The sequence below is a fragment of the Crassostrea angulata genome, chromosome 5, assembly GCF_025612915.1.
Source record: "Crassostrea angulata isolate pt1a10 chromosome 5, ASM2561291v2, whole genome shotgun sequence".
Taxonomy (NCBI): domain Eukaryota; kingdom Metazoa; phylum Mollusca; class Bivalvia; order Ostreida; family Ostreidae; genus Magallana; species Magallana angulata.
The window spans coordinates 159,488-183,351 of NC_069115.1; the positions used below are offsets into that span (position 1 = coordinate 159,488).

At 31.8% G+C, this 23,864-nt stretch overlaps 1 pseudogene; it reads left to right on the forward strand.

Moving 5' to 3' along the window:
- Nucleotides 1-8,160: 8,160 nt before the first annotated feature.
- Nucleotides 8,161-10,886, forward strand: LOC128185866 (uncharacterized; annotated as a pseudogene).
- Nucleotides 10,887-23,864: the final 12,978 nt, after the last annotated feature.

Genomic DNA, 23,864 nt, shown 5'->3' on the forward strand with positions numbered 1-23,864 from the left:
ACTTTTATATCAGTAGCTTCTAGATCATGAACAAAAAGCCCCAAGATTTCTCCATCCGAAATTTTGAAATAATTGGATTTTTGATATAACAGTGAGTATTTATTCCCAAGTCAGTGTTTTATCTATTTGTGCTTTACAGCTTCAGACATCATTATTTAGTTTAAACTCTTGGCCGATTTCAACACGACGGCATTTCAGGGACATCATTTCTACGGCGTGAGTCCATAAATAGGAAATTTTTTTAAGTATTCCTTTTGTTGTCACTTATAAATTTTCTATCGCTATAAGAATTCATCTCCAGTCTATCCCTGTTTTCTGTTCTTGTCAAGAGAGTGCTGCATTTAGGTTCCCTAAATAAACTATCAATGGTCTCGCCCTCCGTCTCTTCAATCTGTAGATATCCGCTGTGTCGTAATCCTTACGATCAGTGACAACCTTAGCTCTAAGATGCTATTAACACCAGCATGGCAATTGAAATTGAATTGTGTTTTTTCTTGTGAACCTGTTTCACAGCTGCTATGTACATTTAAGTAAAACAGTAATTAACATATAATAATAGGTACGTGTTAAGTCGGAAAGTAAAAAAGAATAGTATCAGAGGGAGACAAAAGTCAAAACCAACCATATGTTAATTCGAGAAAAATGTAATTTACGTACTTTACAGGAAAAAAATGAAAAGAAGAAGAAAAAATTTATTGTTTTAGTGTTGTTAGATAAATTATTTATTTTACTGATATTGATTATTTACAGAAGATGACAACCCTAAAGATCAAATATACGAAAGCAGCTGAGGAAAATTGGAACAGAAAGGTCATTGTAAACTTGTGTAAATACTTCGTATTGCGACTATAAGCAGTGGTTAATGTGATAAGCATATGTTAATTTCAGTGTGTCCAAACTAATCATCTCGCTTATCTTTCATGCATGTTTTCAAACAAATATTAGATGGTTAGATTATCGCTTCATGTTTAGAAATTTTATAATCATTGTGATAATTCTTTGGTTTTTGTAAAATACAATTGTTGAATCATAATAATGGCAGTTTTTTTTAAACTTATGTTGTATTATAAATTATGTTTTTGAATACTGCGATACCAAATTCTTTTCTTTTTATCCTTAGGTTACACTTTGGATTCATAATTTAAATTGATCAATTAATACCCCGTAAAACCGCATGAAGAACTCATCGTAAATTATTAGATCTCATTATGCATATTATTCTTTATCAGCATTATGTTATAATTTATTTACAAAAATTCATGTGCAAAAATATATTTTCTTGATTTGATATAAAGCTGTAGAGATGTTGAATAAACTGTTGGCGATACACAACCAATTTACTGTACTCAAAGATAGCATACATTGTCACAGAAAAATTGTTTATTGCAATTACCTATCGTCGAAACTCATACATTGCCATATCAACATCATATATCAACATATCCCGTCAAAACTCGAATACATAATGTCATTCTATTTGTTGTAGTTTCAATATCATCTGTTTAAGGTCTAATTTAAAAACAAGGAAAAACTGTCAACGTGACAGCAAACAAGATTTTCTTTCGTGGGAATAGTATTGATAATCTTTTTCCAACCCGGAACTGACAAACTCTACAAATACTGAGAAATTGGGTACTATATCTGCAATATTATGCGAAAAATGACTAAGTTCAGCAGCTATTTTTTTGTATTAATTATCAACTGCAAAATCCATGTACAAAGGTTGATCCAAAAGTTTGGTCACACGATGCATTGCGCTTCTCGTGAACGCTTGATTATATGAAATAATATATCAAAGTTTTTTAATTCTAAATCCTAATTTGAATTAGCAGTGTGATTAAATTTCGTCGACTAATTAAAAAGACATGAATATTTATAACACTATATACATGTCATCGCCGCTTAATAAATGGACGTCTTTTTTTTAAAGTTGCATTCAGGTTGCACAGACTTCTAAATGCATAAATTACACAATGTAGTAAAATGTTTGTAATAAAGAATAAAAGAAACAACAATCAATGAAATACAAAATATATTTATTCTTTGAAAGAATTTCCAAGGTAGACAGCGCCGCCTTACTTCCCATGCACATCGAGCACTGTGTAGTTCATACAGAATACATAACGTCTGCATCCTTTGAAAACCCCGGCGTTGCTACATCCAACACAGTAGCTAAATGATAGGAAATTTAAGACATCGTTTCCATCGGTGTCTACGTACAAAATCGCTCCGATTCAATGATGACCGCTGCCTTAATAACCTGCTTTAATAATTAAAGAAAGCATTCTATTGTTAACATTTACATCATTCTTTTCACAAATTAATAAATTGATCGTAAAAAGGAAGTACAATTAACTAGAATATTGTTCATGTGTATCAGTATGTTAGAGAAAAGAAACAACCAATGTTTTCTATAGGAATTTAAATCAGACATCAGCATGATTATCTCGTGCAGGCAGTGATGCTGAAGGTTTCAACAAATCGATAAACGTGGCGTGTAGATTTCATTCCTGTCAGTTTTTACAGAACTTAGTATGAATGTACAATCAATTTCATTTAGAAATAGATGGAATCATACTTAGTGGATGTAAAATATTATACAATAAAACGCGTCATAAATACTTCTCAATAACCTGATAAATGTATGCATTCTTTCTTTAGTTTACAAAGCTATAAACTTTCTGAGTACATTGAACATGCGTATTGTTTATTTGTTTAATTGATTTCTAATAAAGGTGGAATAACACACCTCGATAAAGTCACTCAAATTAACAGCGAATAATTTGATTATAAAAGAAATAATGATAAATAAATGTACATATGTCGAATAAGCAAAACATTTGCAGTTTTGGGAATAAAAAATGAATATCTTTAAAATTCAAATAAGTAAGCAACAACAAAAGCCCCTGTGGGATTTTAACTCGGGGTGTACGGATCAAAAGCCCGAAACTTTAATAAAACGAAATATTGTTTCGTTCAAAGGTCAGCCATTTTGTGATGATGTGTCATTCCACCTTTATTACAGATCCTAATTTTGTATTTAAATATGAAAAGCTTGCAGCAAGTTAGACAATTGTTTTATGTGGATTTGAATAATGCAGAAACAAATTTAATGTCCGGAAAACTAGTACATTCTCATGTACATATTTACTACGGATTCATAATTATTAAATCTAAATAAAATCAGATTCTCGGTCCGCTCCTTGTGTTTCTATTGTCGCTACACGTGTAACGACAATAAAAAACAACAACAAAGGAGCGGATCGAGGATCTGATTTTAATCAGATTGCATAATTATTGGGAATCTAAGCATTTGTACGGGAAAAGTAATTGAGCTAGGAAGTCATACTACATTTGTTTTTTGTACAAGAAAAGTAAGTTAAAGTTTAAAAAACAACATGTCAAATGATATAATGTTTTTATTAAAAGTAGTCTACTGTACAGCATTTCTTGCGAAAGGGTAGGTATTGAAAGAATAGGGTACAGTTTTTTTCAATATTTGCCCTAAAAGTTGTTCAAATGTCATAAAAATACACATATACTATTTTGAACACATGTTTATGAAAAGTACCAAGTTATGCACTTGTTTCAAAAAGTAATTACGACTTCAACATTGGCATATTGCTAAGATTTGGTAAAGAATGATGAAAAATGGTACATTTTCTTACAGATTTTTGAAAGAAAAATGTGTCCGCAGTCGTCACCCAAAACAAAATTGATATATTTCATATAATATCACATCATAAAGTTATAATGTAAGTTTCATCGTGGGCGACAGCTGCGGACATATTTTGCTTATCAAAAAATCTCTAGGGAACTAATGTCTTCTGCTCAGTTTTATAAAAATTACGGGATAATGCATGGTTTATGACGTCACAATCAAAGTCTTATCACGTAACTATTTATAGATTCTTAATTTATGAGTATTCTTGTGTAAATAAACGTTACATTTCAACTGTTTGTGATATTTTTAAAATTTACTATAAAACAGGACAAAATATGACTGAAACTGTACCCGTTTCTTTAAAAATCAAACATAATAATGCCCTCCTATTAAACCATATCTACAGTTAAAAAAAATTAACAGTCAAAAGTACCCTAGCTCTGTATCTGGGCCCCTCTTTGACAGTCAACTTAAGGTTGTATGGAACATCTGTCGATATGAATGTGGATTGAAGTACATTACAATCAAAATACGGATTTACATTTGCAAATTTTACTATTTTAGTATGTTAAGCCAAAAAAAAATACGTTTAAAATTTGTCTTGAAAGGTAAAAATAACAAAATTCCTAGAGGGATTCGAACTCATGACATACAGATTTGTAGTTAATCCTCTGACCCACTGCGCTACGCTGCTTGGTGACAAAACTGTGGAAAAAAAACTATTTATGAAATTTGACTTAATTTTATTGTTTATTTCGATAAATAAAACGTCACAACATGGAAGTGTCCCATAACAACTAAATGCATTGTTGTGTGACCTGTTTACATAGAAGCGTGCATTAAAACTTACCTTCTAAAATTTAAAAACCAGATTTTTCTTTGTTCACTTTTTGCACTCTCTTTCTGCCTTCCACGCTTTCCATACCTGTTTACTTTCTAAATTCATCTCGCGAGGTCAGATTTCATTAAGATTTTAGCAAAAAACGTTTATTAACAGGCAACAAAAGAAATAAATAATTATAAAATATTCGTTCATTAGATTTAAACTAAATAAAATGGTGTTGTCTATTTATTTTTCAAATACTTCCTTCTCCAATTAAAATGTATCATTTGAGGCAAATAAACACTGTCATTTTGGCTGATTTTAACTAAACAAACACAGCACAGGAGTGTATCATTACTGGTTTAAAACATATTGATGAATGCATCATCCAACGGACGTTGAATGTTTAATTTTCTTCGAGGGTGTGTTGCTGAAATTAATATAACAGCTACAGGAATGAATTATAGAAACGTTTGCGAATATCAATTCAAAGCTTAGATAATAGGCTAATATTCTTATATTGTGTTATTTCTATAGCACACGCCGTTTTAGTTTGTTAAGTGTCCAAACCTCAAAGTTTACATTTTTGCCCCAAAATTGCATTAGTATGGCTCAAAATTCTTCATGTTACAATGCTTTTTAAAAATCAAGACCAAATCATAAACCAGCAAGTATATAACTTTTCTTTTAACCAAATATTATGAGATTAATATTTGTTCAAGATTGATAATAAAGAACATTTCTTTCCTCAGTGAACGTCTGCTGTCCAGGTAAACAAACAATTTTGAATGTATCACACGGCACTTGAATGAAATGACTCCAAGTGGTTGTACGGTGTGGTTTCACATGTTTAAAGTGACCGGTTTGGGTGTAGTGGTTAGTAGAGGCTCCGGTAACGACATCCGCCGGGTGTCACGTTTTACATCTACTGAGTCTAGATATAGTGAATATCTCCAGTTAGATAAAATACTAGTTCAAAAAACGAGTAGCCATTGAATTCTGGATATTGTTAGGTGGGCACATATTTTCTGAACCTGTAAGCTTGGTTTTTTTTTTTTTCGTTTTTTATGTTTTGTTTATTATCTGTTTCAAACTAAACTTGTGTATTTTATTTACAAAATCCTTTTTTTCATTCAGCCGACAAAATCAAAAAGAACTCATTACACAGATATAGCACAAACCTTTCTGTGTTAAAACAGTTAGGAAATGTTAGAGTTCATTTTGTGTGCTTTTAGAGAAAAAAAAACGGATATTCGACTACTAAAAAAAATGCATATGTTTGCTTCAATAGAGAGAAATAACCACAAAATATATTGGAATATATACATGAATCTTAAAATGAGAAGAGAGAGAGAGAGAGAGAGAGAGAGAGAGAGAGAGAGATAAAATATGTTCGAAAATGAAATGTTTTTTTTTTTATCTTTAAGAACCTTTGTTCTGTGCGTTATAGAAAAAATTGAGGTTAAAAAAAGACGTAGTAAAACATGCGTCAAAAAGTATCTCTCATGATTTGCGATGGTATACAAGGCTCGGGATAGAGAACACAAAACGAGTTGGATAAAAGTCATATACCATCGTACGTCATCAGAGATCCTATATACAATGCTAATAAATAACTTAAATAGTCAGAAGACATGCGCTCTGAACAAAAAAATAGAGCTAGGTTCATATGTCAACAACAACATTACACGACCACGGTTGTTAATGACTTTTTGCAAAGACATCGATAAAAGTGATTTTGCATTTGCATCAAATAATCCAATATACTATTCTAATGAACACACGAAGAAAAATAGTATTCAATGAAATAAAAAGAATGATAAAAAAGTTGATAATAGCATCATGATAAAATCCATTTTTAAGCTAAATTATGAAGTTTTAACAGAGCCTCAAGAATCCAGAAATGACGTCGCCAGTGTGCGGTTAAAATAAATGATTTTTCACATTATATGTTTTTTTTTTTTTACAAAACACAAATTGCTCGTAGGCTCCCTGATATATTTACAGTTTAAAATTATGAATGATTTTTCAACATATTGGAATTTTTTTTTTTTTTAATAAAATCAGTTAAACTGTTGAATTTTCTGTTAATAAATTGGGTGAAGACCTTAAGTTAAGAAGCTTGGCACACTTTGTAATTTTTAAGTACCCTTGTTTATTAAAACATGATAAAGTGTTACTAATTATAGTTGTTGTATCTTTTCTGATCGTGCCTATATCAAATGTACTAGATGTAGTTCCTTATCACATTTCCAAAACTATCCAAAAGATTCTTCCGCGTCACTCTTCCACATTTTTATCTTTTAATTATAAACGTTACATAATATATACTTATTATTTATTTCCTGGTTGTGCCTCTATCGGATGTACCAGATGTAATTCCTTATAAAAATCCAAAAATTATCCAATTAGATTATCCCGTCCCTCTTCCATCTTTTAATCGAACAATTTTAATAAGACCGATTTTAGGGGGTTTTGTGCAAAAACAAAACTGCATTAGAAAAACTCTTTATTTTTTTTTATTTTTACAATATGTAATTTACATCAATTTTAATTTTTTGCGAAGTTTCAAAAAATCGATTGGTTTGTTCATTTTAGGGCCCATCTCAAAAAATATCGAACAGGTACAATTTCTATAGTAATATATAGGAAATTGTCTTCTTTCGCACTAAAAATCAGATTTAAAAAAACAAAATTATAGAGATTTTCCTCAAATTGTAACATATGATTATATATAACATTTATAATTATGTAAAAACTACTTCATTCAAAATATTTAAATAAACAAATTTTGATATATTTTTGGAACATTACAAATGCAGATCGGTATTATAGATTCACTCAAAAATTAAGAAAAATAACCCCAGGGATAGCATTATTCTGTGTATAAAACGACGAACGATTTATACTCGCTCTTTTATATTTGTTCTTATAACATACTCCCACAAAGCTTCAATTTATTATAACGTCTTGAAAGCACTAAGGGAATGCTCACCTATCGTACAATGGAAAAATTGTTTAAAAATGCCATTTTCCATTAAAATCTAATTAATTTCATCTGTATTTTGTTTATTGTGTTTAATTTAATATATAGTATCGAAAAATGAAACAAGAATAGAATTCCTGGGTCCCCCGCCGGTCAAGCAGTATACTAGAATCGACCAAGGCTGATTTAGAAACTTGACCAAGGTATTAGTGGTATAAACATTTGGTATAAATTTAATGAAAATCCGTCATAATTTGTAGGCATGAGAGCGCTTACAAGGTCAATTTTTGGATAAAACGGAGTCATTATTGTGGTCAAAGTCCCATAACTCCAACAACAAGTATCGACCAATGCTGATTTTCGAACTTGACCAAAGTATAAGTGGTATAAACATTTGGTATAAATTTAATGAAAATCCGTCAAAATTTGTAGGCATGAGAGCGCTTTCAAGGTCAATTTTTGGAAAAAACGGAGTCATTATTGTGGTCAAAGTCCCATAACTCCAACAAAAAGTATCGACCAATGCTGATTTTCGATCTTGACCAAAGTATTAGTGGTATAAACATTTGATATAAATTTAATGAAAATCCGTCCAAATTTGTAGGCATGAGAGCGCTTACAAAAAAGTGTGACGGACGGAAACACGGACACCCGGACGCACGGACACACGGACACACGGACCCACGGACACACGGATCCACGGACGGACGCCCGGTATTTCTATGTCCCCACTGCGCGTTGCGGCGGGGGACAATAAAAAGATATAAATACACTGTATTTTAATAGAATACGTAAAAACATGTGCAATTAAAATCTTAAGCCGGCCTCCAATAAGTTTCTTCCGTCCCTCTTCATTTTTCTTTTATCGAACAATCTTAAGTTAGCCAGTTCTGAACTTTTCCATGAAGATATTTTAGTTGTAAACCATATCAAACGATCGCCATGAAGAAAAGAACTCACACTGTCTTATTTCTGGGAGTCTTGTCTTTCATTTCACAGGTATACCTATTGATATTATTTTGAAAGTTAAGATAAAACTTAAATTTTTGAAATTTCTCGCATCATGATTGTAATATTTGTTTAAATTCATAATTGGATGCCAGACTGAATTATGTTTTGAAAACTGTTTACTTACACCTATAAAAAGGTCGTCGTTAATTTAATGTGACGACTAAATAATATGTATTTGCTTTAATTTTTTAAATGCACATTGATCATTAGTTCACAACGTTTATCTGCATCATCGGTAAAGTCTTATCTAAATGAATTCATTGCTAATTTAGTACTGATACATAATATACTGAAATAGAGGTACATAGAGGAGTCTAAAACAAAGGTTAGAGCGAACTTAAACGTTGACTCTTTTTCATTTATTATTACTTATAACCAGATCATAAGTTTGAAGACCTCAGATTCCTTTTCAGATCACTAGGGGAGACTATGATGTATTGGTCAGATTCCTGGAGTACAACAGAAATCAGGATGCTTGTGATTTACTATTTGTTAGCGGCGTTGAGTGTGATGTTTATTTCAGAGTGTTTACAGCCTCTTTCGCCGGGACAATGGTAACTATGTTTATTGTACTCTAATGATTGGAACAGTTCATCTACAGTATTGATTGTTTCTTATATGGTTTCATTTTCCTGTGGTAATTCGCGGTTTATAAAGCGTTAACTGTCCCAAACCATTTTATATCGTATAAAACAAATAAATATTGAATTCATTCCTTAAATGATTCTGTTAATTTCACTTAGTTAGAATAATCTAACCCGAACAGGCCTTCACACCAGTTAATATGCCTCCCATATACCCGTAATGTAGCAAAAAATGCACAATCGCTCCGAAACGATTTTGGAGCAACTTAATGGGGCTGCATTGAAGATAACAGTCCAAGTTTCATCTAAAAATTTAATTCATTTTGATGAAGAATTCAATACTTTTTCACCAACGTTTTTTACTCGCTTCGAATTTACACACCATGTTGACATTCGGAACTCCCGGGATATTTCATATTAAATGCACTGAGATAGAATTATCTCCTGTATTCCTTTGATGAACAGAATATAAAACAAATTTTCAATAAAATTTACACTTACTTGTAATAATATCGTTTCTGTGTTTATCCAAGCAAATGTGATATTGTGGAAACACAAACTAAACAGACTCCCATGATTTAGCGTGAATGCAATGCGCATGTGCAAGATTGTAAAATCCAAAAAATCCAGATAATTTCCGGATTTTTTAAAGGAATTTTCGTTAATTATTACTTGAGGGAGCTTGATTGAGAAAAAAAATAAAAACAAATTGGTAATCTTCAAGTACCAGTTATGTTTAAAACATAAAAACCCTTCCAATTTCTCGGTATTAAAGCCCAAAAATTCGAGTCTATCATTTTAATATAGTAGTATAGAAAGCCTAATGTGATGTGTTTCGAAAGTCGCTTTCTACGAAGAGCAGGAAGTGGAAGCTTTCATTCTCAATATTTAGCAAAGAGACTTAGCTCAATACATGTTAAATGGGTCAACTTTTAAATTTGCAGTAAAAGGAATGGTTATAATCATATGCATAAATAAGCCTGCAAGTGATTCCGACAAAAAAGCATATTTTCCATATAAATGCACGTATATAATCCTCAGTTTAAAATAATAGCTATGTTTGAACGGTTAAAGGGGGGGGGGTCATGGGGGGGGGGGGGGGGTCATCGCGTCAAGATGTTACCTATCGCTTACTATGATAGAATGTACAACGTTTATAATTGATGTTGGATTATTATTGACAATAAAAATCACCAGCTTGGATAGAATTATAGATATATTAATATAGTCTAGAAGGACCTAAATCACGAAGCGGGCCGTTTTGTTTTTCATGCCCTGTTTTCTTGATCTGCAGAACGATTTCGCGAAACTTGTGTCAAGCTTGCGTGTCTTTAAAAATGTACTCGCTTGCACTTTAGCTGATTAAACAATAAGAATGTGTATTTATTCTAAAGACCCTTTCTAAACATTAGATGTTAAGTATATATATTGTTGTTGATATGCAAACTAAATCTAATGATATGTTTTGAACTTTTTACTCAGGGAAATATGTCGAAGGAAAAATTCGAATATTTTGTTAGAAAACACCCACTACTTTCTATTCTCGCCTGCTCAAAAAGAAGACTATACTTTCCGCTGGGGTAACATTAAGGGAGAAGTAAGTTCACATTTATAGCTGCTTGTTTTTGTTTAAATCAATTTCAACCTCTTATGTTGAACGTATTTTTTCAGCCCATATTCAATATATTGATCAAAGTTTTTGACCTTGACCCCGTTGGTGAGGACGATTTTTTAGGAACGACCAGCTACAATCATGTAGGCAGCGGACCCATAGTACGAAACGTGACCACCACGCCTGCCGATATGAACCTGAGGTAAATGACTGTAACAATATTTTAAAAATCATCAATTTTTTTTATTGGTGTTGGTTGATCAAAAGAGTTCCGTTTAAATATAAAATATGCGGCATATAAATTTCTTTGCGCATGCACTGCAATTACATTAAGTTCTTTACCTGCACTGTCGTATCTTTAATCTAAAGCATTTACCTCGAGATGCAAACTTTTACATCCAATCAGGATAATTAAAATCACGTGTAATATATATATATATATATCGCTGAAGACATACGCGGGTTGCTTAAGGCGACTCAGAGTTAAATGACCGTCGATATTATGATCAATTTAAAAAATGTTTATTTTTATGAAAACAGTGCTGAATATTAATATCAAGTAAACATTTTCGCCAAGATATTATTTTTCTATTTTTCGGAGTCGAGTCAATCTTTGAAGCTGCCATGCCATGGTATCACGTGACAGTTAAAAAATAGATAACTTTTTTACCTTAACAAAAAATCAAAAAATGTAACATTAACAGTTCATTTGTATGTTTGCTACAATAATTCGATCGGCAATTAGTTCATGTTTATTACTATTACTGCTAGAATCCTATCGTAAATCGCATATAATAAATATTGACATTATTTATCGGAAACCCTCTCAACTTCTTCAATTTCATTGAAAGTCCTACGGATTTTTTTTACAACAAGGCACATGATTCTAGCAGCACTTTTCAATAATTTTATGTAATGTGCTTTTGATATTTGCAAAATTCAACTTTCATAACATTCAAGGTAGTGTTACACTCTTGTCTTTTTTTAACACATTGTACAGGAAAGACCGGTCAAGCCATATAAATGTCTATCTGCTAACATAGTAACACTCGCTGATAAAACAAAATACCCATGCCTGTATTATCCTGATTATAATCATCCTAACTGATATTCATCTAAATTTTGGGTATCTGTATTAAATATCTTTTTTCGACATTGTTTACACTGCATTCCGATGATTTGTCTTGCGATATTGATCTTTTCTATTAAACATACATGTGACGTCATCAATCATAATTATACGTAATACAGAGAAATCGAAGATATATTCAATTAAAAGAAAATGAAATTGACATGTTTCTGATTAAAATATGACATCATGCTGCTTATTGTGAAGTAATATTGATATAACAGTTAAGAGTGATTTCCATAGCAAATATTAATGATTATTAATAAACCTTTATAGAAGAGCAACACATATGGCTTTTGAGAAATATTCGTCGAGGATTTAATTTTGTTGTTTTCGTTGGCAGTATAAATCAACGAAATTAAAGCATGACAAATGTTCAACCCAAATTTCAATGAGTACAAAGAGATTACAATATGATGAAATTTAATGCAAACGAAATTTTATTTGGTTTAAGGTGGAATAACACATAATCATAAAATGGCCGACCGCTGATCGAAACGACTGCTCGTGTTATTAAAAGAATTTTATGGACTGTAACACGTAAATTACTCCATAGCCGAGTGGACAAATTGTCGGACTTGTGATCTGTACATCCCAAGTTCGAATTCCGTAGGGGATTTTGGTGTACTTACTGGAATAATTATTTTAGATATTCATTTTTTATCCCCAAACTGCAAGTTCTTCGCTTATTTAACATTTGTACAGTTTATTTATCATTTTAGCTTTCATTATCCAAAACTTTCCTGTTAATTTGAGTGACTTTTTCCAGATGTGTTATTCTACCTTAAAAACAACGAAATTTTGACCCAACGAAAATATGTGCTTTTACAGAGTTGTCTTTCTTTTCTCAAATGATATCACACACTCCTTTTATAAATTTCCTTACTAATAAGCTTCCTGACTTTCAAAGATCTATTGATGGTTGCGTTTTATTTATATGTTGTAAAACTAATGAGTAAAACAATTAAGAGATTATATTTATTATTAAGAAGCGTTTTACAAACTAACTTATCTCTTTCAGAAAATGGAGTATAATTTTGGTGAATTACATAGTTTATATCTGTTTACGAGAGAATGAAAAGAGAAATGTAAAAAGATGAGCAATTTTATCCTAAACTTTATTGTTGATAAACAGGTTTACTGTAACATCTTTCCAAGAATAATCATGTGACAAAACAAACCCTTACATATTGACATTCACTATACATTGTAATGTATATTGTACGTACATTGTATATCGTTTCAGAGTAAAATTCATGTTAGAAATAAAATGCTCATCTTGACCATGTGAAAGCACATCAACCGGACTTACATCTACCAAAAGTAAAAGTATATTTACTACACGCGCATCAATTCCAAGTCAAAGCACATCTACTCGACTTATACCTAGTCGAAGTAAAAGTATATCTATTACACGGGCATCAACTCGAGGTAAAAGCACTTCTCATGGACTTATATCTACTCGAAGTAAAATTGTGTATACTACACGTGCATCCACTCCAGGGAAAAGCACATCCACTGCGCGTACGTTCCCTGGATTATCATCTGCTTCAGGTAAGACAAAAGTTTTCAAAATTTTCATTCCCACGACTGTTAGGCATCCCCCTTTCCAGTTGAGGCAAAAGGTACATGTTTTAATATTTAAGGCTACAATCATCGTTTCTAACAAGGAATTAGGGAGAGCAGTTGTAGAAAAAAGCAGTTGAATAACCTCGAGGACAAACGTAAACATAACGTAAAAAAATGAAAATAGATTTAAGATATTAAGAAATAAAACGTTTTCTTTTAGTGTTTAGTGCAGGTGTAAATGTTGCTACCAATTGCAGGAAAAATTATGAGAAAACCTTGCAGCTGATGAAATAAATGCAGTTGTCTTGATCTGTGCGACAAGAAATGTTCCTTAATATTTTGTAGGTGCGACCTATCACGGGACTAGTAGATTTGTCTTTGTCAGTGAATTGCACAAAAATTCGTTAGTATAAAGGATGGTGAGAGTCTAGGTTCTCAAACGTAGTACTATTATCATTTTTTGTATTTCAAATAGGTTCCCTGTCTGTTGCAGTAATCTCATAATGTCTTTTTGCACTGTGTGGGCTTTATAGTATCGAACAAACAGATGAGATTTTAATATCTTGCTCTGTTCTTCAGAGAGCAAATTTGTCAAATCTGGGTAGTTTATGTTTAAATAAGGAGTACATCTTAAAGGTATGTGATGGAAACCGCTGGACGGTGTAAGGTAGATATTGAAGTAACTGGGTTAATTATGGATTAAGACTGATCATTATGTTAAGAAGAGGTGGGTTTAATATTGACCCAAACTGAATATTATGTTGTCATCTTCGATACATACATGTATATATTTTCTGTAATGTATGTCATTTATTCTTCATAACAGTAAATTTAAGGTATATATATATATATATATATATATATATATATATATATATATATATATATATATATATATATATATATAAAGCACTGAATAGAATCAACAACACTAGGCATCTTTAAAGTGTCGGATCTAATATATAGATACTAAGCCAGTAAACTGAATATAAAAAGCACTAAAAATGGCTAACGACACGAACAATAGAAATTGTCAAATTTTCGGGACAACCAGTCCCTTCTTCAGGACCAAAAAATAAATTACATGAGTACAAAACAAAGAAAACAAAATCTAAAGCTACTACTAAACTACTTAAGAAACTATAAAAAAGAACAGCTACATTATAAACAATTGTTCACATTCTTAAAGAAGGTGTTGCTACTGTCGCCGATCGCTCTAAAGTAATCAATCGACTGCCAACTTCACGCCTGATTAAGTTAATTAGCTAATTAAAATTATGTCCGAATTATCTAATGAAAATTTGAACCCCCGTTGTTAACTCGTACGGCACTTATGATATAGACTCGAATTTAGATTAAAAAGAGATAAAATTTTATCTCTTTTTAATCTAAATTCGAGTCTATATCATAAGTGCCGTACGAGTTAACAACGGGGGTTCAAATTTTCATTAGATAATTCGGACATAATTTTAATTAGCTAATTAACTTAATCAGGCGTGAAGTTGGCAGTCGATTGATTACTTTAGAGCGATCGGCGACAGTAGCAACACCTTCTTTAAGAATGTGAACAATTGTTTATAATGTAGCTGTTCTTTTTTATAGTTTCTTAAGTAGTTTAGTAGTAGCTTTAGATTTTGTTTTCTTTGTTTTGTACTCATGTAATTTATTTTTTGGTCCTGAAGAAGGGACTGGTTGTCCCGAAAATTTGACAATTTCTATTGTTCGTGTCGTTAGCCATTTTTAGTGCTTTTTATATATATATATATATATATATATATATATATATATATATATATATATATATATATATATATATATATATATATATATATATATCTGTGTGTGTGTGTGTGTGTGAGCACAAACATTGCAATAACTCTCAATGACAAATACCTGCCCATAGTGAAAGATATAGATATACATAAAACACAAGGAAATTCACTGCATTCATTTGAATAAACTGTCTAAATTTTATTCATAATTTTCTTTCTAAAATTACAAATATAAAACAATTAAACACACCATGGGTGAAATCAGACGTGTTAGACTTACCAGATATCACATACTTCTCATTTCATTTCATATCGTACTAAATTGTTGTTGAACACGTTTATTGTTTATCACAATAAAAAGCCATTACAATAGGTATTATAGAATTTAAGTCAAGTAAATTCGTTCGCGCTTGTGAATTACAATCATGTAATCACTAAACAACGGAAACTTGTATGGAAAGAAGATAACGCTGATTTAAAGATTGATCAAGCGCTTTTTTTAGAACAGTTCAATGCATTTGTGAGAATATAAGGTAAGTAATTTATTTTTAAAAAGCTTTGATATAGTTAAATAAAATGAGCTATGGATGCAATGATATTTTAAAAAACCCTAACACTAACCCTGGATTTACCTTTTAAGTAAGTCTCTTAAGATGACGAAACATCATTTAATTCTAGCATCTTAAATTTAAAATCTTAATTTTTTACCATCTGTATAAGTGGTTGCTTTCAATTATGTCACTATCTTAAACTGCTCATAAATGATATGTGTATAATTTGAAAGTATATCTTTCTATTAGCAGTTGACGTTCACTTTAAAAACTGGAAAACAGACTTGAAGAGTTGTAAATATGGAAATGAAGAGATGGAAAACCATGGCCAGAATAATTCAATTTTTTTGCTAAATTTAATAATATTCCATTTCATTACTGATGAATTTATTACGACTTAAACATTTTTTGAATTATAAGAGAAAAATATGTTTACCACATCAAAACCGTTAATTAACTTCATTTTACAATTTTATTTAAATGTGGATAGATGGCAATTCTGTACAGAAACTCGTGCAATGATTTCTTTTTGTTGTATTATTTTACTTTTTGATCGCTAACTTCTGGATCATGGGCAAGAAGTAGCAGAATTTCCACATCAAAGATTCTGAAATAAGTGAAATATTGGTTAAAAAGTGAGTATTTCCTTTGATTATTATATGCTTTATAGCTGCTGCAGATGTAAAGCGTTCAGTTCAAACTCGTGGCCAATTTCAACACAACGGCATTTCATGGTATTGGCGTTTTAACTGCATGGCTCCATAACAAGGAAGTCATTTTTTAAATTTTTTATTGCTTTTGTTGTCACTGGTAAATTTCCTATCAATTTAAGAATGTATTCTTATTACTTCCGTGTTTTCTCTTCTCTACTAGAGGGTGCCACATTTAGCATTCTTAAATAAACTGGCAATACAATATTCACTTTTTTCGCCTCTTCAATCAACATATATATCCGCTATGTCGGTATAGGTTACAATCAGTGATATCCTAGGTTCTAGTGACATCTCCAGTTCTAAGATGTTATCCGCATCAGCAGATATTCGCAATGTCAGTTTCGTTACTAGCAGTGACATCCTTATCTTAAAAATGTTACCACTTCAGCACTGCAATAGAAAAAAAAATATTTTTTTTTATGGTGAGCCTGTTTCACAGCTGCTATGTTAATATAATCAAAACAACGTTAAACAATTAGTGACAGGAACGTGTTCAGTCATTCGGAAAAAAAAAACAATATAAAAAAAAGGGGAGGGGGGATACAAAGTATTCAGAGAATGATTGGTATCATAAAAGAAAACTTGGAAAAGTAAATCTCACAGCTTTAACATGTTTGAATAAATCATTTCGGGCACCCCTAAGTATGATGATACTTCATTTGTGATATTGCTTTATTCAGATATTTTCAGTAACCAATGACGACTATGTGTTATAGACAAGTACCACTTTGGTGGCCGGGATGGGTGTGTCTATTTTACTGGTCGAACAATGTACTAATATCTCTCTCCATGGCAGTAGAACAGGTTAATTATTGTCGCTAAGATTTGTTCAATGTATTTATTTCATCAAAGTCTTAAAGCTGTATACCAATGTAAATAGGTTTATGAATTTATTGCTATTTTGAAAGTTGCACATCAGAATGTGTCGGTGGTCTATTAATACAAAAGTATTAGTTTGTAAAAATATTTACTGATTAAACCAATATTAAAGCAAAATAATGTACTAAATATTGATCATTTACAGGAGAAAATCACCACAAGAAACATATATACAAAAACAGCCTTGGAGAATTTGAACAAATTGATCATTGTAAACTTGTAGAAAAAAAACATGTTGGGGTCATAGCAGAGATTAATAATAAGGGTAATACATGTATTTTACTTTCAGTTTGTATGAACTCATGACAAATTTCTGCAAGACATGTTATGGAAAAATTGTAAGTGTAGGGTTATTGATGATTCAGCAATAAATGTTGAATCATAATCATGGTAGTTTTAACTCGATTTTCTTAAAAGATGGTCTTTCTACTTCCCATCAATCCTTTTCTTTAATTCTCAAGATTTAAGTAATTTTAGATGGCGATTTTGATCTTTAAATACCCAACGAGGATTATTCTATGTGTTCACATCTAGATAAACTATTTAATGGTAACGAATGAAGAGTTTTATCTAAATATAAACACATTACGTTGACGACTACATTTACGTAGGGGGTATGTCCTGTATTTAGGAAAACACATAACCTTCTATGTTAATGTAAATCCCATCGATCATACCAAATGAATGGATGGGAACAGTTGTATTTGACTAATTATTGCTGAATTGTTTTCAATGAAAAGGAACATGTCAAAGGAACTTCAAATGAAACGTACCTGTAAATGGTGCACAACGAACACATTTTAATTAATAAATTGACCGATAAATACATGTAACAACGTCGTATATATAACTTGTATATATACATGTTGGTGCAATATGCACACAATACCCTAATTCATTTGTTTTTATTTGCATTGTCTTTTCAGTCAATTGTTCATGGCTATCATTTTTTTTATCTCTGTCTTTCACCATTAATAAGACATTAATAAGACATAAGCATTCTAAACATCTTTCCTATACATTCTCTGGTTAAGGATCGGAGTGGATCACACACCCGTGGCAAGCGAAGGTACATCTAATAATCTATTTTACCATGTACTTTCAGTGTATTTTAATCATGTGCGTATGTATAATCTCCTTCCGCAGCGTCCACCAACAAATGCGAAATCCTGTCCTTTTTGGTTTCACTGTTGTTATGTTTTGTATTTGCTAGAATCACCAAATCATTGAGACTACATGCGATTATGTACAAACAGTGCTCGCACCTATCGGACGCTGACAATACCGGCCAGTGACGCTCTTTCCATTATGTTCATCTCAGATGCTTGTTTGCTGAATTATGCCGAGATTGTATTCGGGCATGAATAAGATTCGACATAGATTGACGAAAGTACATTTGGGGAGTGGTACCATGTATGTACTCATCTACATAGGATGCTGCTTGACGGACCTGATTCTATAGTAAATATCGAACGTTAGCGCTCTTTTATCTGTATATCACCCTCCGTCATCTTAAGGAAGTCATGTAAACAGTTATGCGATTCATGAAGTAGGGACCATGAACTGAACCAATGAAGTAGCATCGTTGGTAGAAAATTTATAAGAAGATTTTGGAAGGTATGTGGGGAATTCAGTGTAAAACCGCCGTCTTTAAAGTTTAAGGACATCTCAAAATCCTCGATCCAGGATAGATATATCACTCTCTTTTAGTCAATCATTGATTCCATTAGCGTTTGGGTTTTTTTTACTTCACGTTTCTGATAATTACTGCATCATTGTTTTTCCATCAGCAAAGAAAGGCCCAAATACTTATAAGATGAACCCTGTCGTGGTAACCCAAACCATTAGCTTGATAAGCGGACGGTGCTATAGCATTTTCTTTGAACTTTATTGTGATGGGTGATTGTTTAATACATCGTCTCTACTTATCGCATTAAATCTGACGAAACTGTGAATAAAGACGAAGTAATTGTAAAAAGGTGATATTTTATTATAATTAAGTCATAATTTCAATATCATAAAATTATAAATTGAGAGTTCTAGATATAAATTATAATTTTTGGTTTTACTGTTAAAGTTGTTATTATAAACAATTTTATGTACAATCTAACAGAATGTAAATATCTATATAGTTATTTATATAGTATGACATCACAATTGTAATTATGGTCAGTGTAAAACTTTTTTTAGTTATTTATATATCACATGATGAATTCTATTTTTGAATTTTCAGTTTCATTGGTCCTTTAAACTTCCTCTCTTTGCTTTGTCCTTTTCAATCTTACTGACCAGATGTGTTTGTGTTAGATCCTGAAATAAATCTGTAGACTGTAAGTAATTGTTTTATATTTTATGCTATTACTGCTTATTAATGAAGCATATTATATTTGCTAAATAATTAGATAATATTGTAAAATGTAAATATATTTAAATGTTAGTTATCATGAGAAAAACTTAGTGTTTGAGCAATACTCATAACATTTATATAACCTGCTTTCAGCCAGATCACCAAAATGTAGGTTTAATAATATTGTTGTATGTAAATAGATACCATACCTGATGAATCTAAAGGTTCATGCAATGCAGATCAAGGCTAAGTGTCACACATAGGTATGCATATTTCAATGTCAGATTTGATACTTATTTCCTAAGTCAAGTTTTAATATGTTTAACTTATTATTTATTATTTTAGAGTTACAGATAACAGTTAGCACTGCGATAAGGGAAATAATTCTTGATTGTAAACTGTGCTTGGCAAAATCATTAAATAGATGTTTTAAATCTTATACATTGCAAATGACATATTATGTGTGATCTTCTTTTTTATTTTTATGATTTTTACTTATTGTGATACATGTATTGTTAAACATTTCAGAGCTGATAAAGAATAATATATCGGATGAGAACCCTATTTTGAAGTTGTCTTACATATCTAGAATAACACCACCATTACATAAGCGCTATCTTTCCTTTCTGGATCTTGAGACTTGGTATCGTTTTAAAGAACCACACAAAGTTTCTATCAATCTGATATATATATGCATATCAATATACAAGTATGCAGTTTGAAAAGGTTATTATCTATTGTAAAAAAATTGTTACACTATTGCAATTCTATTCTTGTTTATATTCGATACCTGGGTTATGATAATGTACACAAGATACATTTTAAACAAACCCATTGCATTCAGCAAAAGAAGCTGGATTTTGGATAAGTAAATCAGATGGAGAGACTGGTGGATAGATAGATAGATGTACGGATAAATAGATGGTACAACACAATTAGCTGTAACAAATTGTGCTATAATTATTCTTGTTTATTTTCATTTATCTATTTTACTTTTTTCTGCAATGACATTAATTACAGTACCGATCAGACTCAACCTAACAGAAAGTAAACCCCAACAAAACCCTGGGTTCACTTTCTGGGTTTACTTTGGGTTTACTAGAGTGGACCCAGAGTAAACCTTATGTAAACCTAGAGTGGACACAAAGAGTAAAACCCCGATCAGAAGTATATCCTGAAAGCAGACGCTACATGTGTATTTGGAATATACAAGGGGCACGAATCACAGGCAGTAGGATGATAAGATAAAATCTGCACACTTCACTCAAAAAGCAGTTCTAAAGTAAACCCCGATTAAACCTAACGTAAACCCAGGTCTGATTGGTACCTGATGATAATGTACCAACACCTGGTGATAACTAATGACATCTAGGCCATGCTGAGGATATCATAACTGGACATCTGATGCAGTACATATTATCAGTATCGATATGGTCATCGAGCCCGTGGAACTCTATGATAGGACTATCAGGGTTATAATTGATTCTCCATCGAACTTAGGACATTCACCTTTAAACTACGATACAACGAAACGAATATAATATCCGAAAGTGGTCAGAAGAAATCAGTCCTCAAATCACCATCAGTGAGGAAGAGCATACTCTCCAGCCGTCATGAAACCTTAAAGCTATACGATCACAGACTGTAGAACAACTTCCCCCGTCAGAGACTGTTATCTGGTGTGCCTGTTGCTTGGAACTATAACTTTAATTTAACCATATTATTGGAGTTTGTAACTGAGATAACTTTCTTATCTGATTTGTAATTACTTCATCATTTGCTTTGTAACCTTATTTACCTTATTTGAACTTAGCACTCTCTTTCGTTTATGCTGTTATAATGGATAGATAGATGAACGAATGAATAAATTAATGAATGGATTGATGGATGGATGGATGAGACTGTAAGCGGATGGACTGATGTGACTGAATGAACGGATTGATGAACTGACTTTACAATTAAAGGAAGAAAAAATACAAGATCCTAATACGTTAGGCTTTGTATTTAAATTATATGTGCACAGTTCTATACTTAAAAATTGATATTTAAATACCATATGTTTCACTGACGAATAAATCATTTTCGTAGATGTTCATTTGTCAATGATATACATAATTGTTTAACATACAATTCGTTTGATTTAAGTTTGTTTGTTTAAATCAGTACATTTTGAGAAGCATTGTTAAATGTTTTTATTTACAAGAGTAACATGTAGAATAGTTTACCTCAAAGAAACACCAGTTCGAAGTTCTAAAAGAAGCATGCCTATTATATTCATGTACTATTTACATTTGCCAATTGTTTCTTTGCACACACGTAATGGTTAACAGTTATTTTTCTTGTTTGGCCTTTTGTTTAAAATGACCTGCATAGGTCGAATTGTTTTTTTGTTTCTTTGTAAACGGCATGATTTTTCATAGTACAAACACCCACTTTCTTAATAGATGCATACGTTTTATTGCAGTCCTCTTTAGTATGTGATATTTATATGTGGACAGTTGATTCATGTACATAAATGTCGGGTACAGTACACAGGAAGTTTATGTATGAGATCATAAGCAGTAACGAAGGAATACATTTTACCGTACACTAACATTTTCAATTAAAAATCGAAATTGTTCATTTTAAATTTAAAATCAAAGGCCTGAAGGGCCATAATGGCTTACGGGTTTGATATGACCATATTTACATGGATCGAGTATGAATCCCTCTATTTCTTACGGAAACTTTAGTTTATTTATAGCTCTATAGAAAGTAACTAGCTACATGTAATTCATAGATCTATAGAAACTAACAGGACTGATATCAACATGCCCCATTTGTTGATTGGTCGAACCTTAGTGACCGAAACAGACAGGATTGAAATCTAGACGCCTCTTTTATCAATTGGTTGAAACCACCATTGCTTTTAGGAAAATCATAGACTGCATAAAATAATAATGATGATGTCAGACTCAAACTCCAATATGAGACAATTTGTTTCTTTCTTTTATCCAACGACTGAAGTACATTAACTGTAAATTCATTCAACTATATAGGACACAAAAACACTTAAAACCAACATGCTCTCAAATATCAGTATACAAATGTACCTTGTATTCCTACGCACTATGAACTTGCGCGAGAGTTCATGCACGGTGCGACGTAACAGCGCCACAGCCAGCGCAAAATCACTGCGCGTAAAAAGAATATAACCAAATGATGAAATATACTGCATGTTATGTACTATAATTAATGAATTCTCATGAAATCTACACCATTAAGTATTATTCCATTTTATTTGTATTTCATAAATGTATATTAATTCATATTTTTCTGGGGTTTTTTCTACTTTTTTAAAAGGCTGACCTTCACAAGCTTTTATAAGAAATATAGATTCACAAGGCAGTTCTAACACCTTCTGTTTTATTTTTTTTCCCTTTGTTCAGAGATTAACTCTTTGGAGGGGGGGGGGGGGGTGGCAAGAAACAGGCAGAACTATGCAATTACAGCAAACTTGTTTTGGCACCAAATTTAATTAAAATTATTTACTGCACTATAACTTTGCAGTCAGACTCTCTTCACATGACATGTATACACAGTCTAGTCATTCTCAGAGGCATACTATACGATGTCTCTAGTATGTTATAGTAATGTGACATCGCTTCCGTATATGACTTGCAATCAAGCTTAACTGCATATTGTTTTCTTATTTGAGTACATTTGGTCTCAAGTTTCCAATATTTTTACGACAAATAAACAGTTCAATCATAGCACAACCAAGGTAACTCCATCGAGGGAACATTGTGCTATTTTTAGATCTTGGAAAATCCCCAACATTCGATAATGGCGGAGGTGACGTCGAAGAAGGCACATTATATTAAAACAAGTCGTAATTGACCCTCTATTTATGCATTTATTACCGATTTATAATCCCGGTTTCAATATATCTCAATCATAAGTTCAGTTCTTTAACCGTTAAACACTTCCCCCTTGCTGAGAAAGATGTCGATCGAAGTTAGCGACGCTCTCTGCGGGTGCAAACGTTTTTATGAAGATTGAACGAAATAACGACAACTTTACATTTACTTATCACTGTTAGGATCTGAAATAATTGGGAAAAGATTTTTTTGCTTATAATACATGTAAGTATGCATAGCGGAGAGCATGGCGGCACTGTGTGATGCATGGCGGGGGGCTTATACCTCTATGCAAAAACGGCCTAGGGAAAACAGTGCAGTTAAT